General features: G+C 41.9%; 1 long non-coding RNA gene across 1 annotated transcript in view; it reads right to left on the bottom strand.

Moving 5' to 3' along the window:
- Positions 1–25,468, bottom strand: part of LOC140712676 (uncharacterized) — a 160,080-nt gene that overhangs the window by 91,376 nt on the left and 43,236 nt on the right. The gene's annotated exons all lie outside the window — the stretch shown is intronic.

Raw genomic sequence — 25,468 nt, 5'->3', positions numbered from 1 at the left:
ATTTGTCTCTTTAGTCACAGTCACACAACACAGACACAACTCATAGTTTTTCTTTTCTGTTTATAAACCATGTAGACCCCCTCATGCATTTTGATAGATACCATAGAATGGATAACTCAGTACCCACTCCAGTGCTTCCCCTCTACCATTTCCTCTGCTTCCACTAGAAGGGCTGGAAAATCAACATACCTACCCAGCTTCCCTATCACCAGGGTGACCACACAGCACTGTCCTGGTCATAGATACCAGCAAGGCCCCTGGAGAATACTCCTGTTCCTAAATAAAAAGACAGTGCCTCATCAAGAGAAGGTTTTTCTTGTCTTCCTTCTTCCTGCCTGGGAGCAGCCAATTTTCAATCACACAGATGAAAGGACATACCATGCATGGAAAGGGAACCAGGGTGACCACACAGAGCAATGGCGCGAGTCCTAAACTCCTTACCCTGGGACTCCTTGTAACATGAGGAGAATAAACCCCTGCTACATACAATCACACGCAATCCTGGCCAACACACAATATTGCTAGACAAGCTCATTCTAACAGAGCTTTCAAACAGCAGTTACAATCTTCTATGAAATAAACCTAAGGTACATAAGTAGATGTAGGCATAGCCCTAAATGACTGACAGATTTCAGTAGGGAAGTGGAGTGTGGTGGCACTCACCTGTAGTTTCAGCTTTGCAGGAGGCTGAGGCAGGAACAGCACTTGAACTCAGGAGTTTGAGGCTACAGTGAGCTGTGCTCACACCACTGCACTCTAGCCTGAACAACAGAGCAAGACCTTGTCTTAAAAAGAAAAAAAAGTCAGCAGGAATAAAGGATTTCACTAATCTACCCAATTCCTTCTCGTCGACTACAAGTTAATATGACTGTGCCTTTTTCTCTGCCCTAAGAATTAAGAACAATAGGGAGGCTCCTCCTGTCCCTGGAAAGCAAAAACAACTTGTTTTGTAATCCAAGGATTACAGAGGAGATGAGTTAAATTCACTAAGATGAGAAAAGGCCTTAACAGTGAGAACTGGAGATGGCCCAATCCAAGGGCAAAGAAGGATCCTCCCAACACAAGAGAGGAAACAAAGGGTTGTGACAAGTTCCTCAAATGACAACCTGGGTGGTAAATGGGGATAAGAATCATGACTCTGAGGGCTGGCAGGGTGCCCTATGGGTTGACCCAACCAGCCCTCTATGCCAATGCTGAGCAGCGCTTCATTTAGCAGAAGTCTCATTACAAAGATTAAAGCCACCATGAACTAGAAACACAGTGTTTTAAATTTCTTGGCACCACCTAAATTCCAGGGTTCTTATATAATTCATTGGAGGGGGAAGGGACCCTTTAAATGATAGTGAACCTGCTTTGTTAAGTGGAAACTTAGAATGAATATGACTGGGAAAACCAAAGAATTGTGAGGGTTGATGGTTCTTGCATCTGAGCACTAGAGAATTCATTCCTATTTCCCAGTTGATTATGAAAAGAGGTGCCTATTCTGCTGCATAATCTTGGGAGCAACCCAGTAGCTAGGGAATTAAATTTATCTGAAGATAATTAAGCCTTGGAGTAAAGGTTCATATTTGGTTCTGATCAAACTAGATAAAGGGTTGAGGAGGTCACATTTCCCTTCTGGTGATGCTGTGGAATCACAGAATTGGAAAACAGAAGGACCTTGAAAGATCATCTGGTCTCACAACTCATGATGTTCAAACAATGCCTTCCCCAACATCTCCATCAATCGTACCCACTCAAACCTTGACTTCCAAGCTCAAGGTGCTGTGTTCCTACCCTGAAGATACTAAAAACAGGGAGGTGAGAAATGAGTGCATAAAGGTTCGTAACAACATTGGTTTTGGTGGGAAGTGGAGCAAGAAAACAGAGTAAAGTCTGGAGTAGGAGGTTGTCACCAAGGAAAAATCTTGAGTGAGGGCCTCTTGGGAGTGAGAGTTAATAAAAAATAGATCAAAAGATATTCAGGGAAAACCTTGGTAGAGTGGGGACAGACCACCAGTTTCACAGTGTTGCTGTGGACTGATTGTCAGGGGAGGGTCATACAAAGGGCTAGCTAAGGTTGCCAACAGAAACAAGAAAAAGGATTTAAAATATGTACTAGATGGGCAATGCTCTATTTGCAATTCGAATCCTACTTCCTCTTTTCTTCTGTAATATTAATTTTCCCCAGGAAGATTGTTGCATTTCTTCTGGAGTTTTGAAGCCATTAGGAATGCTCTTAAGTTTTTCCACCACCTTTGTCCAGCAATAAACCTTACTGAATTCGGCAGCAGTCAGCTCTCTGAGCATTATGTAGGGGGTATGAGGGGAATTTGAAAATTTTATGGTCTGAAAAGTGGGCCTTAGCACTTTAGCTTTTATTCTCTCAAAGATCTTATAAATCCCTCTTCATTTAGCAGTTTTCAAGGAAGTGACAGCTTTTGTTAGTCAGGCTAAAGTGAGATTAGAAGTAAAAATTTTACCCATTAATCCTCACTGATTAAAGTGAAACTAGAAATCAAATTGTTACCAACTGTGCACTAATTTCAGCTTAATTCTTTGGCAAGAGGTGTTGGAAAGTTTCAACTGGCTGCACTAATTCACAATGCCTTACTACTGATGGCAGAATGTCAAGGTCTCCTTCCCTCCTGGGCCTGGGGTGTGAACAATGACTATTTCAAAATCAGTCCAGTAAGATATAAACATTAAATCCTTAGCTATGTTGTTTCTCAGCCATCAGTTTCACACCACTCCCTCTCCTTATTCGCCACCAGCCTCCTCCCACTCCATTAACAGTGATGAAAAAATATCTCCCTAGAGACTACAAAATCACAGCCGAATGGCTGACCTCTCTGCATCAAACAGAATGTCTGCAGCATCAAAGCAGGTGTCGCCCCACGCAAGCCGTTTCTATTACAGCACTGGGAGTGGAAGAGAGTCTTCATACCAATAAGCCACATCAATTCATCAACCAAAATGAATGCATGCACTAATTAAACTAGCAAAAATTTAAACAGGCATTTGTGTTGCAGTCAGAGTAAACAGCATGGGGAGGGAGACAGGGAGTTAAAATTCAGAGGAAGTGAAAACTTGACAGGCACAGCACCAAATAGAGAAGGCAGTAATATAGTATAGCATAGTAAATATAATTTATAGTATTTTCTTACCTCAAAAATAAATCAACCAACAAACAAGTGGCTCATACACACACACACACATACACACACACACACACACACAGTGCCCTCTGGATTGTGAACATTCACTGGGGAGGCCTATGAGCAAAGACAAGCTTCTATCTCTCTTCTTCATATCACTTCTACCTTATTACTGAACATTTCCCCTACTACTTTCGATGGCTTTTCAGGGCCAGTATGAACAGTTGTATAGTTAGTGCACTGCACAAAGGCTCCAAGCTGAGGAAAGAATGGAGGATAAAATTTAGTACATGTTCCAATGGCCAAGTCACATGCCTTTGGCATGAAGTTGCTGTAATCAGGAAGTGGTGCTTTTTTCTTCATATAAAGGTGTCCTCTGCTTGTGCACCCAGAGGACAGTGTCACCACAAAAGCTAGCAGTGTCCTCATCCTTGCTTTTATTTACTTCTGTGTCCTTCTGTTTCTTCCTTCTGAACTTTGAAGACTTCAACTGTTTCTGTATATGATAAATATTTTAACAAAAAGGAAAAATCTCAACTATCCTCTGAAGCGTTTCATCTATATGACACCAAGAATCCACATATAAGGGAAATATCTTAATGCTTCGTACTGTGTAGACAAAACATTTGGTTGATCAACTTAGTTCATGTTTCTTTCAGATGCTTAAGTACCATAGAAACACTATCGTACCCACTCACAGGCTGAGTTCTCCTACATAATGTGCAAACTCATTTTTCTAGGCTTAAAGGATCAAATTCAATATATTAGGCACTGAGAAATAATAGACAGTTTTTCTCTTAACACTAAATGAATAGCGTTTAGCCTATCTGCTAAATATTATGGGGAAAGTACTTTTTATCTTTAGTCCAATAGTTTGATGTTTCATTTGATAACAAGATATTTTTGTTGTCTTTTGTCTGTGTTGTAGAGTAGAAAAACTTTCAATATTTGCCTCAATATTCCAATTTCATAGTCTTTCAGATACACTGTTTTCTTTTAAAGCCTGCCCTTGAATCAACTTGAATGAGCTTCTTAAGGCTGTCAGGATAAACAATTTTCCCAAACTAAGTTGTCTTTGTTTGAAACAATGATTGAAGTTATCTTTGTTTGAAGACAAGGATCATAATGCATCACACATTTCATTCAGATCTACTTGCATTGCCAAAGCACTCTATGCATCACCACGTGGTAGATAGCAAACGCCATTCTCTCCATTTCCCAAACAGAGAAGCAGTGGCTGGCCAAGTTAAATGGCAGGTCCATGGTCAGTGAGTCAACAGCACAGCAGAGAATTTTCCAGATCTTTCCAAAACTGGCCCCAGGCAACACACTTGGTGCACAAAGGGTGAAAACTGAAACTCTTTTTCCTTTCCCCAAGGCAGACTGTGAAACTGTAAGGATGAGCTGGCATTTTGTCTTATTTTTTTGTAAAAAACTGTTCTTTTCACGGCAGTTGGCCCTGGGGGAGTTTCAAATAGCACCACTTGGCTGCAGCTGTGGGTGTGGCCCCACTCAATCCCAAGGCAACTTGAAGACCACAACTGTGTCAGGCAGAGTGGATCTTAAAGTTGACATCTGGGCTGCACACTTTCAAGTTCACCCCCGAAACAAGTTAAGTCATTTTCACAAGCCAGAACTCATTTGAAGGCTCTGTTCTTCCTTTGCCTGTGGTTACTTGAGGCGCATCAAATATCACCAGAGACTGACGCCCACATTTGGCTTAGGCCAATTTCTGAATCATCGTCCCTGAGCCCTCCCTTTGCTAGTCATGAGAAACACTCTGCATCGGAGATTATAAAAGTGGTCAGCAGTTTCGGTTTGGACAAATGGGATATGTTCCCAAATCCAATAGATTCATACACAATTCTAGAAAAAACTTTTAAGAGGTTATTTTGTTTTTGTACCCCTGCTTCCAGCTGGAACAAATAATTGACACAGTCATCCTCCCTCATTAGTGTCCAATCCCAGCGATAGAGGTGTGAATGCTGAACTCCTCCTGGCCCTCCCAGTGGAGGAAAGGCAAGAGTCGCTTGTGTTTTTGTCTCGTTGAGGAAAGTATCTGGGCTTGTGAATGGCCTTTCTGACAATGACAAGCTCATCAAAATGGGCGACATCTGAGAGCTCAGGCCAGGGAGAACACCCCACCGGGCCTCCTGCCTCCGCTGCAGGCCACAGCGCTGCATTGTAGCGGGGGTGCCGGGGAACCTTGCGGGAGCCCTTGCCGGGCGGCTGCTGTAGACCGAAGCGCCGCTAGGGGGAAGCAGGCCATGTCCGGGCCACGGCGGTGGGGGGGAAGCTGCCCCAGGCAGTCTGCAGAACAGGCCGTGCAGGCCTGGGGCAAGCCCGGGAGAGGAGCAGCTGTGAGGCCGCGACAGCCCGGGTCCTCGTTCCCTTTGCAGCAGGAGTAGCCGTCCCCGTTGGCGATCTGAGTCTCCTTCAACCTTTCCAGCCGATCCTCGCACTGTTAGGGCTGCCCGCCTCGCTCTCAGCCTGCAGCTCCCGCCCCGCACAAGGCCCAGTCCCCAGGCAACGGCTACCTTGGTGTCCCCTGCGCGCCGGCCACCGAGGGAATGGCGACAGAGACACGGGAAACAGCGACAGCTCACAGGGAGGAAAAGCCAAAACAAAGGTTGCGGAGAGTGCCAGCGTGAGGGCTAAAGAGGACGGAGAAGGACTCCACCCCACAGGCCCCTGAGTGGCCACAGACGCACCCTGGAGGATGCACAGGTCGTCCTTCGGGGGAATCTGCAGCTGGGTGCCTGTGGACTGCTGGGGAGAGAGTAATCCACGAGTTTCAATAAAAGACCGAATAGGTCCTATAGGTATAATTAACATGCAAAATATGTTCACAGTCTGCTCAGGGGGCCTCTTTCCGAGAGAAAGGAACCAAAACTTCCCTCAGAATCACCAGCTTGTCTGTGGAGTGCCAGGCTATCCCAGAAGAAAAGCTGTGATCTTAGGCTCAAGGAAGAGTGACTGCACCCAGGCACTGTTCTTTTCCGGCTGACAATTCAGAGCAAGGTTCTGGGACCATGGCACCTTTCTCCTCCGTTTGCCCCTTTTTCTGCTCCACCTCAGCCGGTCCTGACTGCCTGTTGTTACCGTACACTTATAAATCCTGTCTCTGTCTGTAACCAGGGCCAGCAGTGACCCACTTGCTGATTATAACGGTTGATGCCACAAAAAGGAAAAGCCTGAATGCAATCCTGTGAACGAAAGCTCTTAAGAACATTTTCTGACCAATTTCCCTTAGTCTGGAAGTGGAGTTTTGAGGAGGGCAGTAGAGGGGCTGCCACCCAGGTTTAAACTTTGAATTTTAACCTTCACTAGGTGCACAATAGGAAACAAAGCAGGTGCTTGGTTGGTTCACTTTATTTCACTTTAGAAGCTGAGTTCTTAATCCCTAAATTAAACAATTTATTTCATATGAGCATGAGTAAGTCACTTGACCTCTTGCTGGTCTTGTTTTTCTCATTTGCAAACTTGAAGGGTGGATTAAGGTGTCTTCCAGTTTCAAAATTACAAATAAAGTTGTAGTGTCTGTTCAGGAATTTGCGCAGGAGAATTCCTTATTTAAATGTATAATGCAGTGATGGAATGAAGGACATAAAATACTTCCAAAAGAAGAGAAGTAACAAAGCATTTTCTCCAGCTGAATCTCCATTTCCAAATTTTGTACTTCTACTGTTGATGATTTACTGCTAAATGAGGGCACATCGAAAATAATAAATGCTCCTTAGTGAGAAAGCCATGTCATCTCTGAGACCCATGCAGAAATCAACCAGGGAGACCTATGCATGAGACCATTTGCTATTCAGAAACCATTTTCCTGCATGCAGAAAAGGCTTCATCACTCAGACTTTAGAATCTGGGTTTTCAGTACCAAACCCTGACAAAGTACAGCTGATTTTCAGAGCATCTAATTCTTTTGTTCACACTTTGTCCTCTTCTCATTGTTCTTTAAGTTTTGGGGTTTCAGGACAACACAGAGACACAAATCCAACTCTGCAGCAAGAATATTTCTCAGTATGCACATCAAATTTTAACAGTCGTGAGAAAATCCACGTTTAAGGCTGTTTCACCTAACATTTTTCTAAGTTGAGAAGTTTCCAATAGTAAAATTTAAAGTCTGTGGCTAATGAGGAACACAGATTGTTTCTTAAAACTTCATGTTTAGAGGGCAGCTCTTCAGCCTTTCTATTGGAACTATGACAATGGAGGTTTGATAAAATATGACTCAGTTGCAAACTATCAAATAGCATTATAAAAATGTTTGGACTAGATTTAGTTCTCCTAAAAGGTGGCAGATTGATAGAGCATGGAGAAAGCAAGTCAGCTTCCAGGAATGATTGCTTCATGAGAAACAAGGCCCTTTTTCTCCAGAGGGACATGGACATTCCCAGACAACATCTTAACTTGAAGAGTTCTCAAAGCACAGAGCCCAGTTTCCTTCCCTAATGAGGCCTCTGGTGAGAGTGGGAATTTCTGTAGGAATTCTGCAGTGGAATGATACCTTCCTGAAACTAGAGGTTACCAAGTTATTACATTCTGATCAGCCAGCAGGGCTATCACCCTAGTTAAGCCTCCCAGAGCAATCTGTGAAATGTATTCTCTGAGCCTCCCAATCCCCTAGGTCTGCCACCTCCCTGCTGTGGTTACCGTCCTCCTGCCCCCATCTTCTCATACCAACTACAGCCCCCACTTAATGGCCTGGGCCTCCTGGCCCCACTCTTTGGCTCTTCCCCCATTCTCATCCCCTTTCCTCACTGCCCTTCTAGGTGCATTTGCTCTCAATTGTGTGACTGGCACTACAGAGGAGGAATGACTTTGTAGGTGTCATTCTATAAGAGTGATAAAGATGGATCAAGTTTTATTTCCATGCTCATGGATAGGCCAAGAATCAATATTGTGAAAATGGCCATACTGCCCAAAGTAATTTATAGATTCAGTGCTATCCCCATCAAGCTACCAGTGACTTTCTTCACAGAATTGGAAAAAACTACTTTAAATTTCATACGGAACCAAAAAAAGAGCCCACATAGCCAAGACAATCCTAAGCAAAAAGAACAAAGCTGGAGGTATCATGCTACCTGACTTCAAACTATACTACAAGGCTACAGTAACCAAAACAGCATGGTATTGGGACCAAAACAGATATATTGGCCAATGGAACAGAACAGAGGCCTCAGAAATAACACTACACATCTACAACCATCTGATCTTTGACAAACCTGACAAAAACAAGCAACTGGGGAAAGGATTCCCTATTTAATAAATGATGTTGGGAAAACTGGCTAGCCATATGCAGAAAACTGAAACTGGACCTCTTCCTTACACCTTATACAAAAATTAACTCAAGATGGATTAAAGACTTAAACATAAGACCTAAAACCATAAAAACTCTACAAGAAAACCTAGGCAATACCATTCAGGACATAGGCATGGGGAAAGACTTCATGACTAAAACACTAAAAGCAATGGGAACAAAAGCCAAAGTTGACAAATGGGATCTTAATTAAACTAAAGAGCTTCTGCAGAGCAAAAGAAACTATCATCAGCGTGAACAGGCAACCTACAGAATGGGAGAAAATTTTTGCAATCTATTCATCTAACAAAGGGCTAATATCCAGAATCTACAAAGAACTTAAATTTACAAGAAAAAGACAACCCCATCAATAAATGGGCAAAGGATATGAACACTTATCAAAAGAAGACATTTTTGCAGCCAAAAACATATGATAAAAAGCTTGTCATCACTGGTCATTAGAGAAATGCAAATAAAACCACAATGAGATACCATCTCATACCAGTTAGAATGGCAATCACTACAAAGTCACGAAACAACAGATGCTGGAGAGGATGTGGAGAAACAGGAACGCTTTTACACTGTTCATGGGAGTGTAAATTAGTTCAACCATTGTGGAAGACAGTGTGGTGATTCCTCAAGGATCTAGAACCAGAAATACCATTTGACCCAGCAATCCCATTACTGGGTATATACCCAAAGGATTATAAATCATTCTACTATAAAGACACATTCACACATATGTTTATTGCAGCACTGTTCACAATAGCAAAGACTTGGAACCAACCCAAATGCCCATCAATGATAGACTGGATAAAGAAAATGTGGCCCATATACACCATGGAATACTATGCATCCATAAAAAAGGATGAGTTCATGTCCTTTGCAGGGACATGGATGAGGCTGGAAACTATCATTCTCTGCAAACTAACACAATAACAGAAAACCAAACACCACATGTTCTCACAAGTGGGAGCTGAATAATGAGAGCACATGGACACAGGGAGGGGTACATCACACACCAAGGCCTGTTGGTGAGTGAGGGGCTAAGGGAGGGATAGTATTAGGAGAAATACCTAAGGTAGATGACGGGTTCATGGGTGCAGTGAATGACCATGGCACGTGTATACCTATGTAACACACCTGCACATTCTGCACATGTACCCCAGAACTTGAAGGGTAATAAAATAAATAAAATTTTTAAAAAGATGGGCAAAGTTTTTTTTACTGTAAATGTTGTCTGTTGACCCTAGATAATTTAGGTATTGCTTCTTCAAATACCAGAAGTTGTTCTGATTCAAGACTTCTAAGGACAACAAAAAGAATAAAGGATTATTTGAGACAAGTAATCCTATACTACAGCATAAAAAATACACAGCTTGCTAAATAGATCATTTACACTTACATGTAAATGCCTGTAAAACTCCAAACGTACTCAGCTAGATTTTCCCAATGGCCTATTAACTCCCTCGAAATAAGTTTGGAACTCTTAACAAAGACTGGTCAAAGACAATGTGTGTTGTTTACCTTCTTCCATTAACAAGGAACCATTGCCTTCTGTGTGCCATTGCTGATCCACTAATTACAAAATGTTCTGTGTCTGCTTGTTCAGAACTCATACTTTACAGAGTCATCTCTGTAAGAGAATTCCTTTCCTTCTCCCTTTCACCCTCCCTATCTTCCTCTCTCCATCCTGCACTGATGGAAGGGATTTTACCTGCCATCTTGACTTTTTACTAGATAAAGTAATGTATGAACTGAACATCTTGCCCACCCCTCAGAAGTCACTGAGTTATTTCTTGAGTTGACTATCAAATGTTTCTTCTCTTTCCCACTCTGGTGGGTGCCGCTGTGGTTTCACCTGCCCAGCACTTGTCTCCCTGGGGTAGTGTTGATTAATCACATCTTACTGGTTTCAGAAAAGCTCCATGAGCATTTTCACAGAACGTACCCAAAGTTAGGAGCTAAATTATCAGCCAAGCCACCTGGCTGCCCCCTTAATCACCTTTCTTTTATAAGGAAGTAAAACCCATTTGCCTCACCCTCTGACTGACATCAAGTGTCCCACACCCATATAAAAATCAAATCACCAGCCTGCACAACATGGCAAGACCCCCATCTCTACAAAAAATAGAAAAAAAAATAGCCAGGTGTGGTGGTGCATGCCTATAGCTGCAGCTACTCAAAAGGCTAAGGTGGGAGGATCACTTGAGCCTGGGAGGTTGAGGCTGCAGTGAACCATTATCACGCTTCTGCACTCAAGCCTGGGTGACAGAGTAAGGCCTTGTCTTAAAAAAAAAAAAAAATCCAATCAGCCTACATACATGGATTACAAGCGTTCTTAGCAAGGCACTCTGCTAGGCACTAAGTAACCAGATACAGAGTCCAGCCAGGTTGCCAAGAACACTGCAGGATTTCTGAAAACAGCAAAGGGAGCTACAAGATGGGGAAAGAGCTCCTGGAGGTCAAGTCATAGAAAATCCTGGAAAGCAGTGCATGACACCGGAGGTCCACATGGCCAAACTGTTTCCGCAGAACAACGCATTTTTGTGGAGTTCATTTAAACCATTATGTTGTGTACAGTCTCTTTTGTTTTAAATGATACATCACTGCTGACAGTTGGCATGTACTGTTTTCATGGCTTAGCCTTTATAAATATTACGAGCACATATCACAGCAGTATCGTTATAACGAGTTACAATGATGTGTTCTTTGAGAGAGTGCCAGTGACTGGTTTATATCCTTGGTAATGTTGTCGCATCATAATAAATGTGGTATAAATCTTTTTCAAGGTTCAGCAGTTCCTTTAAGCCAAAAATGCTACATATGGGTTGTGGAGTTTCCCATGTTATCCCCATTCCAACCTTTGAAGCCCGTTTCCTAGGTGTCTTGATATATATATTCCCCAATTTTGAAGATTTTAACATGGTCAGTGATCTAACTGCTCTCCTTTAATGGAGTGCAGCCTTTATTATAATCTGGAAATCATTTTAATCTAAATATCACCAACAGCCAAACATTATAAAATATGTGTAAGTCAAGTAACATTACAGAGACCCCAGCAGCTCCACAGTGGAGCCAGCCACAGCCACTGTGCAACCGTAAGCCTCAGGAGAGGGAGGGAGGGAGAGCAGGCATCTCAATTTGCATTTACAGGGATGCATCATTGCTGAGGGGGTACAGGAGAAAGCTGTCACCCTCTACAAAGGAGAGGGCCTTCAGAGGAGGGCCTTCTCTGAATATCAGGAGTCAAAAGCAGAGGATGAGTCGTGAAATAATAACCAGCAAGCTGAACACAGAGGTTTGAGAGAGTTAATCTCTTCCTGATGTGAACTTACTTTCTTGGTTTGGACAGGTGGTATCGTCTTTGTTCCTTCTTTCTACCATAAGGGACCAGGACAAGGCCTGAGAAATACAGACCTTTCATAATGGTGCTAAGTCCATGCTCACTGTTCTGGGGACAGGTAGCAATAACTCCCACAGCACTCACTCTCATCAGCCTCCGAGTCACTTCCTATAGAATGGAACCATCTTTGGTGCTTAAGCCCCTGATTGTGTCTACGAAAATGAGTCCCAGATGTACTGCTCCCTTTAAGGTAGGGTGTGTCAGAATGATTAGTTGGAAGACGTAGGTATACTGAAAACTAAACAGCTGAATCCTGGGTCATTAAATCTTCGTTTAACCCTGCTAATCGTATACACGAGCCAAGAGCTGCCTTCAGATAATCATGCCCAACAGAAATTGGCTGTGGAAGCAGAATTGATCTATACTCAGCTGTCCCAAGCTCGAGGTGGTAATTCTTTTGCCAAACATTAATCTGTTCTGTATCATCAATGAAACCACACTTGAGACAGAACAAACCCAGGAGAGTGTGTTAGGAGATGCATAACACGGCTATGGAGAAAACTCCTGGAAAGGTACGTCCTTCATTAAAGCTCTAAATCATTTCCATTCCGGACCAGGCTAGGGTTACTTCATTACCTTTTCCTGTGAATTATTAATACCAGAAACACGAAGCCTTGAGGCAAGGGTTGGAGAAAACTTTGTGCACTGAGGAAATGAACCCCACCTATTTTTAAGTGCTTCTCCTCTTCTTTCAGTTGTTCCCTGGAATTTCCTCTGTTTTCCCCAGCTTAAGTGTTTGTGCATTTTAAATAGTGTTTGGGTCATTAGTGGATCTAGTGCTTTTGCTTTAGCTTGTTTATTCTTTTAGGAATATCTTTTTAAAAGAAAACTAGTTCCTGTCACTTTTTCACAGTGTATGTCCCAAGTGCCAAGTGACCCTTGAGGATGTAAGTTCTGAGAAAATTTCTCTAGGGGCTTTTTCCTTCAGTATGAAAATAAACTGGTATGTGAAAAATGATTTCCATCAGCAAACCCTTACTGTTACAACAATAATCTGTTGTAAGACGCATCACGAGACACAGACACACGGATTCAGGGGACAAGGACACCTGCTCTCATCCTACAGAGCGCTGGATGCTCTCCCCAGGTTTCATCTCAGACCATTCCTTCCCAACCCTTGGTGCCTCCTTACTTTCCCCGCAGCCTTCTCTTTCTCTTTTGATTCTGACTCCTCCGGGAGCACATTCGGTCTCATGACTTCTAAACTGCCCACCTGTTCTCCTACCTTCTTTCTAGCCCTGTATTCCTAACAGGCCACAGACACCCTCACTCTACTGACCCAAGTGAAAGGCATTTTGTTCAAAATTACTTTTATATTCTACATCCCCTGCCAAGGACTTATCTCCAGCACTGGCTGGACCTACTGGAGATGCTAAGTACGTCTTTGTGGGTTGATTGAAACCAGAAAGATTAAGTCAAAAGAAAACCTCCAGGTATATACATTTTTAATGCCCTAAATACATAGACTTAGGAAGATCTAGGAAATTGAAGACTGGAAGACAACTGTGGAGACACTCTTTGGACCTAATTCGTGAAGTCTACATAGTTCAGAAGAAAACTCTGATGATGAAGCTACTGATCGGAAGCCTTCCAAGCTTGAGAAGGATGGGTTTTGCTGAGGGAGAAAAAATGTTCATGACACTTCTGGAGCTTCCACCATGTCTCAGAATAATAACCTCTTGAGGAATTGGGGATAAATAAAATCAGAACCATGTGGGATATATTTCCCTTTATATACATATTGAGGCTATACAAAATAAAGGGAAAGTATTCAGCTAAAGTTATTTAGGGTTTGGGTTTACTCACAACATCTGAAAAATAGTTCAAGATGTTAGTTGAACCCAAAGTGCAGCAGTGTTCACCTTCTCCTACTGAAAATAGAGTCTGTGTAGCAGCTGAGGGAAGACATGTTTAATGTCAAGTTAATGAAAGGAGAAAAAAAAGTATGTTGGAGCTGAAGGGAGAAAGGAATTTTCAAATATGCATAGAGAAAAATATGTTTAAAGCTAGAGGAACCTTGGCTAGAGAGAAGGAGCAAAGGAACCCGAAGTTGGCCCTGGTTTCTGAGACATGTACCTCCCTGGGGCATAGAGTTCCCTAAGCAAACCCCACCTTTTCTCAAGACTCTCTGGTCACCAGGTTTTCCCCTCAAATATTTAAGCCTATTGCATCTTGGTTATAATAAGGGGTTCTTACAGGCTCCAAATATAGGTTTGAAATGTGACTGACTTTTAGCTGGATGTTTTAAAAGAACTGGCAGGTTTTATGTCTGGGTAGTTGAACTCCTGGATGCCTAAACACTCTTGATAAATTAGGATGATACCCAGATGCCCTGCAAGAGTGAGAGCCTGAAGACTAGCTGCCTGAGGTAACAGAACACTCTCTTAATCTATGGGTCTACTGGTATTCCTGCTGGGACCCAATGGATGATAGCACTGTCCCTCCATGCACTAGGTGCACACACACGCACACGCACACGCACACACACACACACCAGTTTTCTGTAGAACCATAGGCTGCACCTTTGCTATCATTTCTGCAGTACCTACTGTCTGGGTTGATGGGAACCATGGGTGGCCTTGAACTCTCTTTTGAGCTGAAAATAGTCCCTTTTCTTTCTTCATTGGACCTCAAGAGGCAACAGAAAGCAATAAACTTGACTTGACGCCCTTTAATACTTATGGAATCTGGGATGCTCTTTAAAAAGGAAAAACCCTGCTTCTTGATTCACTTGTAGAAAACTAGAAAGCAAGTCTCAGATCAGACTAAAACAATCAGTAAGGCTTTGAGATGGAAGAACAAGACCACATTACCATATCCCATATGATGTCCTTGGATCAGGGGATATAAACTTGGCAAAGTCTCTGAACATCTTTTTGTTTCAATTTTCACCTATGAAATATAGGTTAACAATATCTCCTCTGCTGAGTTCATAAAGAGATTGTTATGTGACTAAATGAGATTAAATTCATATAAGTGCTTTGAAAGACACAAAACGTCCTAAAACATAAGTCTCCAGCACTCTCTTTATACTTCGCTTCTGAGCTTCAGGTGGTCTCCCTGGCATTTCCACCTGAATATTTTACTGATATCTCACACATAGCATGTCCAACATGGACTTCTTGATCATCTCCTACCAATTTCCACCTATTCCAATTTCCCCCATTTTTGTGAATGATTTTACCCTACCAGATGTTTAAGCCAGGAACCTGGGAGCTTTCCTTGAGACCTCTCTCTCTCTTGCACTCATACTGCCAATTAATCACCATGTCCTGTTGATTCAACTCCACTTTTTCTGGAATCTGGGCACTTCTCTAGATCAGGCTGTATCATCCCTCATCTGAACCACCACAGGAGCCAGCTATGAGTCTCCATGCTTCCTCTCTTGCCTCAGTAGCCATCCAGCCCCATGCACCCCCAACCTTCCTCTGCACAGCCCTTAAAAAGTTCACTCTCCTCACTGCAGCAAGAACAGTCTTTTCAACTTGGTCTTGTCACTTCCCTGCTCAACATGCCCCAGAAGGTCTCCTTCAAGAATATAGGCATTCAGGCCTGGTGCAATGGCTCACACCTATAATCCCAGCACTTCAGGAGGCCGAGGTGGGTGGACCACTTGAGCTTTGAGTTCAAGACCAGCCTAGGCAATGTGGCAAAACCTTGTCTCTACAAAAAAAAAAAAAAAAAAAAAAAATACAAAAATTAGCGGGGTATGGTGGTATGTGCCTGTAATCCTAGCTACTTGGGAGGCCGAGGTGGGAGGATTACCTGGACCTGGAAGGCCGAGGCTACAGTGAGCCATGATCACGCTACTGCACTCCAGCCTGGGTGACAGAGTGTGACCGTGTCTTTAAAACACACACACACACACACACACACACACACACACACACACACAAAACCCCACAGAACATTCAGAGAAGACTCCACTATGTTAGAACTTTGAACGTGTAACTTAGCTACTGGTCTTGTGGGACACACATGCAGAGCTAATGTATCCCAAAACCCTCCCCTCTCCACATTAGCTCTGACAGAAGACTGCCAATTGGGTCTTCCTCAGCCAGTAGTCTTCACTGGACACCCTAAGAAGCAGGGGCCCCATTAAGAGGATGCATGTGTGCATGTGACTGCTTCTTTGTGTAATCTTAGTGTCTACCATCTGTTAATCAGCTGTAATTTCAAGAGGGGGACAGGGGAGGGAATCAAGTATAATGCAATGAATAATAAGGTAAATTTTTTTTCATTTGTATTTCTTATTGATACTATTTTTAATTATCCGAAAACATCTCTCTCAATTTTGAGTATTTTCTTAATGCCTTAAAAAATTGAAATACAAGCAATTTTGTAACATCTAAATGCATATTCTTGGCTCAGTGGATTATCTAAGACAAATTTTTAATTCAAAACTGACTTCTACCACCCACTACTAGTGATTTGTGCTCAGAGGAAAGACAAACTAATTTTACACATTTTTCAAGATATATTTAGAAAAGATAAATTCACTACCAGAATATTCCATAAGGTTTTACAAAGCTTAATATACTTTCTGAATTACCTGCTGTTTTTAGATTATTAGGTCAGAATTTTAATACTTTTGGCCAAAAACCATTTTAAAACCTTCAGAGTAAAAATATAATGTAATTTTGAGAATGTCATACATTATAAAACAGAACAGAGCTAAAATATTTTTAAGCATTCAAGGTTTTTTTTTTTCAATTATCTGTACTTCCATTCTAATCCAGAGACCCAAGTAATCAAGAATTATGTAACTATATTTAAATTTTGAATGGCACCTTTTCTTAATCATCTCCAAAAACTTTATAGATATGACCATGTATCAAGTATAATTCTTGAGCTCTCAGATGCAAAGAATTTTGGTGATTTGGGCAAAATTGCATACATATAGTGTAGGGATAACTGTTGGGAATCACAAGACTTAGAATCTTATCTTTTCCCTCTACCTGCTGTATCCCTGACAGTCCGCTGTATCATCCAATTTCTAAAATGTTCACCCGCAAAGTGAGCATACAAAGGCAGATGGCTTCCTGAAAATGTTTTCTAAGTTCTAAAATGCCTTGATTCATGATTCTGTGATTTCATATACAGGACAATTTCTAATGGGCAAGAGCTTCTTTGAATGAATTCATTTATAGCAAAAACTAAAAATTCAGAATAAATAGTTTGAGCCTGACAGTAAGGTTTGAATGGAACATCACTTTGAAAAAAAAAAAAAAAAACTAAAAATTACCAAAAGAAGTTTACATTATCATATATTTTAAAGTGTGGGCTATAATTGCAACTATAAATTACTTTTTAGAACCAAAAATGAAACAAGTAGATTTCTTCACATAACTTTTCTACCAGATTTTATGATAATATAATACCACATCATGATATCCCTATCATAAAAAAAGTAAAATATTTTAGGACTTTAGTATTTTCTCAAGGCCCCTCTTAATCATTTGGTTTTGAAACATTTATGAAGAACTTCTAGTTCGTCATTTTTTCCTCTTTTACTTATTGTTTATTTTACTAATTCTTTAATTTCTATCTTTTTTATTTAAATTTTAATTTTTAGTTCTGGGTTACATGTGCAGGATATGCAGGTTACATAAGTAAAAGTATGCCATGGTGGTTTGTTGCACCTATCTTTCTATAGCTTTGCATATGATTCAAACAATTGTCAACATCACTTTTATCAACTTTACAAATCCCACATCTACAACTTCACTTTGCAGACGTATACTATTTTGTTAAAGTAAATGGCAAATTTTGTGTTAACTGGGGAGAGATTTTTAAGTGAATGAATTTTAAGTGAATGAATAAATAAATAACATTAGTAAAGATTTTCATGTTATGATTACTTTTGCTTCTCTGCACAATGTGTAATGGAAAGACTCCGATAATAAGGCAGATTTTGTACTTGTGAGAGATGGAATCCATTTCACTTTTTGTCTACCCAAACCCATCTTAGACAAAAATGAAAGATGTTTGCCTGATTCCTGATTCCTATGAGAAAATATTACGTTTTAGAAACACAAGACTGAAACTAATGGAATTCTCATCTTAATAATAAATAAAAGATTTCACAAAATAATGTTGTATCAACTAGAAAACAACTGTTTGCGGCCGGGCGCGGTGGCTCAAGCCTGTAATCCCAGCACTTTGGGAGGCCGAGACGGGTGGATCACGAGGTCAGGACATCGAGACCATCCTGGCTAACATGGTAAAACCCCGTCTCTACTAAAAAATACAAAAAACTAGCCGGGCAAGGTGGTGGGCGCCTGTAGTCCCAGCTACTCGGGAGGCTGAGGCAGGAGAATGGCGTAAACCCAGGAGGCGGAGCTTGCAGTGAGCTGAGATCTGGCCACTGCGCTCCAGCCTGGGCGACAGAGCGAGACTCCGTCTCAAAAAAAAAAAAAAAAAAAAAGAAAACAACTGTTTGCTATGATGGCTCATAGCAACACTATGATAACTGTTTTCACAGGATTTTTCATAATGAGAAATATTCCTTTTCTAGAATATTCTTTGTGGTAAATCCATGACATCTTTATGGTAAAGGCCATTTATCAGGTAATAAGGCAGCAGATTGCCCCACAAGGATTCTCAACTCGGGGCCATTTGTTCCTGAAAAAAGTGGTCCCTGTGTCCACAGTATAGAAGAAAGAAACGGATTGACCTATTGAAGCTGGAAGGTAACATTTAGAATATCTAATGAAAACAAATCTTTTCACAGAAGGTGTTCAACCAGCCATGCTGATGATTTTGCTTCTCCCAAACTGCTCCTTTCGTATATTTTGTTTGCAAACATGTCATTTGGCTCCAAGATGTAGTCCTGGTGTTCTGATGACTTGAGGGTACTAAGCATGAGGGTCTGAGCCTGGCTCCCTTCTACCCTTCACCTGTGCTGCCACTTCAAGCAGTCTAAGACAGTGGGTTACATCTGGTTGAGAGGCAAACTCAGGAAATGGAAATGAGACACTGTGGACAATAAAAGAAGAAAGTGGGGAAAGCCCACAGAAGGGTATGTTGTCCAGTCAATGCTGTGAGTGATGGGAGCTCAATCCTCCAGGAGCTTCTGAGACACTGTATAGAATGTGCCTCAGAGGCCAGGTGCAATGGCACAGTGGTTCCCGCCTGTAATCCAGCACATTGGGAGGCCAAAGCAGGCGAATCACCTGAGGTCAGGAGTTCGAGACCAACCTGGCCAACATAGCGAAACCTGTCTCTACTAAAGATACAAAAATTAGCTGGGTGTGATGGTACATGCCTGTAATCCCAGCTATTTGGGAGGCTGAGGCAAGAGAATCACTTGGACCCAGGAGACAGAGGTTGCAGTGAGCCGAGATTACACCTCTGCATTCCAGCCTAGGCATCACAGTGAGACTCCATCTCAAAAAAAAAAAAAAAAAAAAAAAAAGTGCCTCAGAATTACCTGCCTGGGGAACAGATGAGGAAGCATTTCTCCACCAGCTCGTATTTCCACTGATCAAGGGTTGCCTGTGAAACTTGACCTTCCTGCACTTCCAGTTTGCATATGTGAATGGGTTCCACAGGCATCTCTCTTACCCTTGATGTCAGAGGGGCCTTGGGACGGGAAGCAAGAGGTCCACAGTGTAGCTGAGGTAAGGTGCTGTCAAATTTGACCACATAAAGCTAATTACAGTAGCAGCAGGTAGAGTAAGAGGTAGGCCGAGGGTGGGAGGTAATACAGGCAAAATGCTAAACACAGAGATAAAACCACTTAGGTGAAGACTAACAAGTGAATTGTGACAAAAGTACCCAGCAGTCACACCAATTCTAAATGCTGTTGGGGATGCCAAGAAGAGTAAGTATTTTTATGGTACTTGCATATGGTGACACATGGGGACACAGGCAAGGGGCCATTTCCATACTCTTTCTCAAATGCCAGTTTCACCATGTTTATATCCTCTGCCTGTTCAGAGGATGAGTGAATTCTTGGAAGCTTATTCTGTTAGTTTGTTTGGGTTTCTATAACAAAATACAATAAACTAGGTGACTTATAAACAACAGAAATTTATTTCTCACAGTCCTGGAGGTTGGGAAGTCCAAGATCACAGTGCCAGCATGGCCAGATGCTGGTGAGGGCTCGCTTTCTTACTAGATGGATGTCTTCTTACCATAACCTCACATGGTAGAAGGGGCAAACCAGCTCCCTTTGGCCTCTTATAAGAGCACTAACCTCATCCATGATGGTTATTCCCTCATGAGCTAATCACCTTCCAAAAACCCTGCCTCCTAATACCATCACCTTGGGGTTAATATTTCAACATATGAATTTTGGGAGGATGCAAACATTCAGACCATAACACTTTTTAAAAAACACACTCAGCCAGGTTTCACAGGGCCCCAGAAGCCTCCAGTTCAATCACTGACTCCATAGTTCAGATGCTAGTAGAGAGTGTGACTGAGAGCAAGCACTCTACAAACAGTAAGTCTTTACATTTTTACTCCATAACTGGTAACTAACCTTTCACTCTTTTTGCCTATACTGTTAGTTTTTTCTTTTTGTTTGTTTAAACCCCACGATACTCTAAAAAGTTCCTAAGGTTGCAAAGCCTATATTCCAAAGTTAAATCCCACTGCTGTCTTTGTTTATGTATGTCCCTGGGCAGGGAATGCTTCTGTAGGGCTATTCCTTGAAGAATCAGAAGTTCAAGACCAGGCCAGGCATGGTGATTCATGCCTGTAATCTCAGTATTTTGGGAGGCCAAGGAAGGAGGACTGTTTGAGCCCAGGAGTTGGAGACCAATCTGGAAAACAGAGAGACACCACATCTCTACAAAAATAATTTAACAATTAGCCAGGCTTGGTGGTGCATGCCTGTGGTCCCAGCTACTCAGGAAGCTGAAGTGGAGGATACTTAAGCCCAGGAGTCTGAGGGTGTAGTGAGTTGTGATCATGCCATGGCACTCCAGCCTGAGTGACAAAGTGAGACCCTATCTCAAAAAAAAAAAAAAAAGGAAGTTCAAGCCCAGGCCTCATTAGTGTCTATATTTCATCATGACAGAAATATGTATTGAGCATCTCTTCACGTGCCACGTACTGGTGATATGGCTTGGCTGTGTCCCCACTCGTATCTCACCATGAATTGTAATGATCTCCACGTGTCAAGGGTGAGGCCAGGTGGAGATAATTGAATCAGGCAGGCGGTTTTCCCCATACTGTTCTTGTGGTAGTGAATAAGTCTCATGAGATCTGATAGTTCTAAAAATGGGAATTTCCCCTGCACAAGCCCTGTTGCCAGCCACCATGTCAGATATCCCTTTGCTCTTCCTTCTCTCCCGCCATGGTTGTAAGGCCTCCTAGCCATATGGAACTGCGAGTCCATTAAAACTCTTTCGTTTATAAATTACCTAGTCTCAGGTAATTTCTTCCTTCAAAGAGCTCACAGTCCAGTGTGGAGAAGGAAAACAAGTAAAGACCCAATTATACCACAAAGGGATGGAGATAAGTGCAAGGAGCTGAAAAAATGGTCCACCCAGGCTTGGAGGAAGAAGAGAAGTAAGAGAGGGTTTACTGAGTTCTGTATTCAAGGAAAGTAGCTAGGGGTTGCGGGAACACAGAGGAGTGTGTGCAAAGCCCTAGGGACAGCTAAGAAATATGAAGGAGACAGATATGAAGGACCTTGTATAATATGCTGAGCACTTGGCATTTTATCTTGAAGGACACAGAACCATGCAACAGACATCCAGAATCTGCCCACTTCTCACCATCCGCTCTAAGACATCATCATCTCTTGCCTGGATCATGGCAGTGGTCTCCTGATATTCTCCCTGCTTCTACTCTTGCCCCTCTACAATCCCTTCCCAACACATTGCCAGGAGTGATTTTGTTAACTACAACTCAGATCACATCACTACTCTGCTCAAAACCTCCTCACAATGCTGCAACCCACTCAGAGTAAAAACCAAACCTCTCAATGGCAAGAGGACTCCCATGACACACACCCAATGCTATGCTGTCAACCCATGCTCCTGAGCCCACACCCAGCTACCAAGATTCCGCCCTCCTTGCTGCTCCTCCAGCGCGGCAGTCATGCTCCTTCCCACAGTTTCCTCTCCTAGAATGCTCTTCCGCATGTCCCCATGGCTTGTCGCGCTTGCTTCATTCAAGTCTCTGCTCAGACAAATATCTGCTTTATCAGTGAGGCCTCCCTCAGCCAGTCTGTACATAAAATAAGAAATTCCCTTCCCTTCCTTCTCGTTTGCTTTAGGTCCCCTACCCCGCTTCATTTTCCCGCCTAACATTTATCACTCTCTGACATGCACATTTTTGTCCAGGTTTTATAAATATCTATATTTTTAACTTATTAACATTGTTTATAGTCTGTCTCCCCCTACTACACTGTGAGCTCCATGGAGGCAGGAACTGTGTCTTGTTCTCCACTGTGTCCCCATTGCCCAGGTCAAACTAGCATCTCAGTAAGGATTTGTTAGATGACAAATGAATGACTTGAACGACTCTAAACAGAAGGGTCGTAGAATCAGATGGCAATTGTTGAGAACAGATTAAAGAAGAGCTAAACCAAGGGGGCCAAGTAGCAGGTCACTTAGTTAAACCAATCCCAATCTGGGCCTGAGCTAATGATGGGGCAGAGGGGAGGGTAAGCGGGATGGAGGGCGAGAGGTACTGGCAAACTGAACTCTACAAATCTTGGAACTGACTGAATGCAGAGGTGAGTGAGTGAGGTGGGGAGGATTCCTGGTTTGCAGGAGGGAAACAGAGGGGCATCCTTCACTGAGTTCCAGTAGGACAGGCTAGGAGGAGGATGGTGGGGGAGGGGGTGGGGCAGAGGAAGAGGAGAGACTGAGATTTCCACCTGATGACCTCTGCTCACAGTGTGAAACAGATTTTTTAAAGTTTGCTGAAAACGAGGGAGGTATAATGAAACAAGAAAAAAACTACTGTGAAGGCTAAATGAGAAAGCTCCTAAGTGCTACGTTAAAGGACAGACATCAAGGGCAACCTTGAAAAGAGAAAAGGCTCACTGTCAAGCCCTGGGCTTGGGTGTGAATCCAGCGTGTGGTGAATACAGGCTGACCTGGGGAAGGATCCAGGCCTGCGTTTACATCTCACTTCGGGAAACTGACTCCACCTTGTTGAGCCTCACTTTTTGTAGGAAAAGGGATGAGCGCGTTCTAGCATGCCCAGCCAAGATGCGGCTGAAATAAGATTAATATGCCTGAAACTGGCACAGAGCCGGGGCCTGGTGGATCCAGACTGTGGGGCTCAGAGTGCTTACAATTTGGAGAGCACTCTTTAAAGACTAGAAGAGGAAATGAAAGTGAATGCGTACTTAGAAAAAGAAAAGGAATCACCATAAATTACATATTTTTAAGCTGCCAAATGCCATATGCATCACAAAATACAGAAAAATAACCCAATATTTTTATTAATTGCCTGTTGAACCTCCATAATATTTTTTCCCATATTTGGCTGCACAGTATTTATCACTTCTTCATATGACAATGATTTTGTAATATGATTTTTATAGAGAGAATAAAAAGATAATTTAGCCTTTGCTCTAGTTCAATTGAACAAAACTTGTTTTATGTTTTTGATAGCTGGGATGCATTAGCATTAAATACAGACATATCTCTCTTTATAATATGGCTACAGGTTTGTACCCTAAAAATACAAGAATTGTGATCCATTCTATTTCTCACATTCCTAACAAAAAAGAAGAGAAACATATGGTGGGTTTATACATGGTGATTTGTGTTTCATTATTAAGTATATTCCTTACAGAAAAGAGCTTCTATTTTCACCAGTCATTGATGAGACCAGCTTCTGCCTCTGTACATTTCAAATCTTGTGTCTTGTTCATCAGTCACCCATTTCTGATGCCGATGCCAGGCCCTGTAGAGCGTGTTGCTGTTGTGATACAACTTCTGGGCTCTGAGTTTTGTCCCCCATGCTGGGTGTCAGCTGGTGGACAGTGCATGTATTCTGGGAAGCTATTTCTACACTGGGATGGTTAGCAATAACATAACTGGGCATGAAGTGACTGTGGACCAGGAAACCAAAACAAAATGTTGTCCCAACCCAATTTCCCTTAAAAAGGTCCCCAAAATACTAGTGGTCATCTTTAAACACACCCACTGCTCAATACTAAAGGAAGTACCTATCAAAAGGGGAAGTAGGAACAAACAAAGACAGTAATCCTAACTAACTGCACTTAAATATCTTATTTTTCCAAACTTTACAAAACACGTGGCCAAGTGAACATATTACTTAGGTGCTACAGGGTCTTGGAAAGGAAATGTGCAAATGTGGAACCTAAAGCTCAAGGTTCATTAGCCTCTTGGTAAACCTGCATCTAGTTGTAACCATAACAGGCATTCAACAAATCAGCGTCCTCTCTTCCTCTCGCATAAGCTGTTCTGTCATAGTGCCTTCCAGGACTCCTGTGCCCAGCACCCAGCACCCAGCTGTGCCTGCAGGTGTGCTCAGCCAGTATTGGTAGCCATTGGATTTTATTTACCATGCTCAGCTGACTTAACTACACTTTGGGTGGGTGTTTATTTAAAGCAGGTTGATTTTCTTAAAACAAAAATAGATTTGAAATTTGTAATACTTTATCCGAAATTATTTCTTAAAACATAGTCTAAAATAACAATAGTCATTGAATAAAAGAGTTGGGGGCTGGATTTTGAAATCCAGATATACCCCATGAGAATAATGCTTTCATAATGCATTCAACTAACATTTCATTTACATCAATGGCATACAGACACAAAGAAACTTACTGTGAATCTTGGCCATAATCTGCTGTCTTCACTAAAGTGTGTTGGGTTTAGACTATAATTTTCCCCCACAAGATAAAAAATAGAAAGAGAGAGGGACAGAGGGAGAAAGAGAAGGAAGAAAGGAAAGGAAGGAAGGAAGAAGGAAGGAAGGAAAAGGAAGAGCTTCTCCACAACCATTTGTTGTGTCTTTTAAACAATTAATTTTTTCCTCAAAAAATAAAATGTGTTTCTGTAACCTCTTCAATCTAGAGTGCAGAAGTAAACAGCAATCTTTTCCAGGGGCTTGAATACTCTTTGTTCTAAGCAAGATTCTAATAAATGCACACAATTCATAAGTGAGACTTTAAGGACTATCTCCCGGATTTTAAAGCAATCCAGGATTTAATAGCAATCAACAGAATCAAGGCAAAGTGAAACTATTACAGCTGAACACACTGGAAAAGTAGAGTTTGAATTGATGCTGCATATTATTCATTTTGACAAGTGCAAACTCACATTGAAGATAGCAGGAATAGAGACGGGGATTGCAAGGAAGGGTAATACAAATGTATTATTAACACAGAAACAAATCTGACTTTAAACCTGGTGTGCCTCTTGGTTAGTAAGAATAATAATAAGGTCTTGAATTCTCATTGTACTTTGCATCAAAAGTAATCAAAGAACTCCCAAATTTTCGTGAGAAATATGGTATCTACATTAGTTATATCTTTCAGAGGAAGCCAATTACCAAATTAAATGTGGGCACATTGTGGGTAGATGCAGACAGGAAATGTCAAAATGCACTCAGACACTGAGAAATATGGAAGGTAAAGCTGAAGTGTTCCCCCCAATCAAAGGTCAGCTAGGCAGC

Source organism: Chlorocebus sabaeus, chromosome 10 (assembly GCF_047675955.1).
Source record: "Chlorocebus sabaeus isolate Y175 chromosome 10, mChlSab1.0.hap1, whole genome shotgun sequence".
NCBI lineage: Eukaryota > Metazoa > Chordata > Mammalia > Primates > Cercopithecidae > Chlorocebus > Chlorocebus sabaeus.
This window is presented reverse-complemented; position numbering and strand designations above follow the sequence as displayed.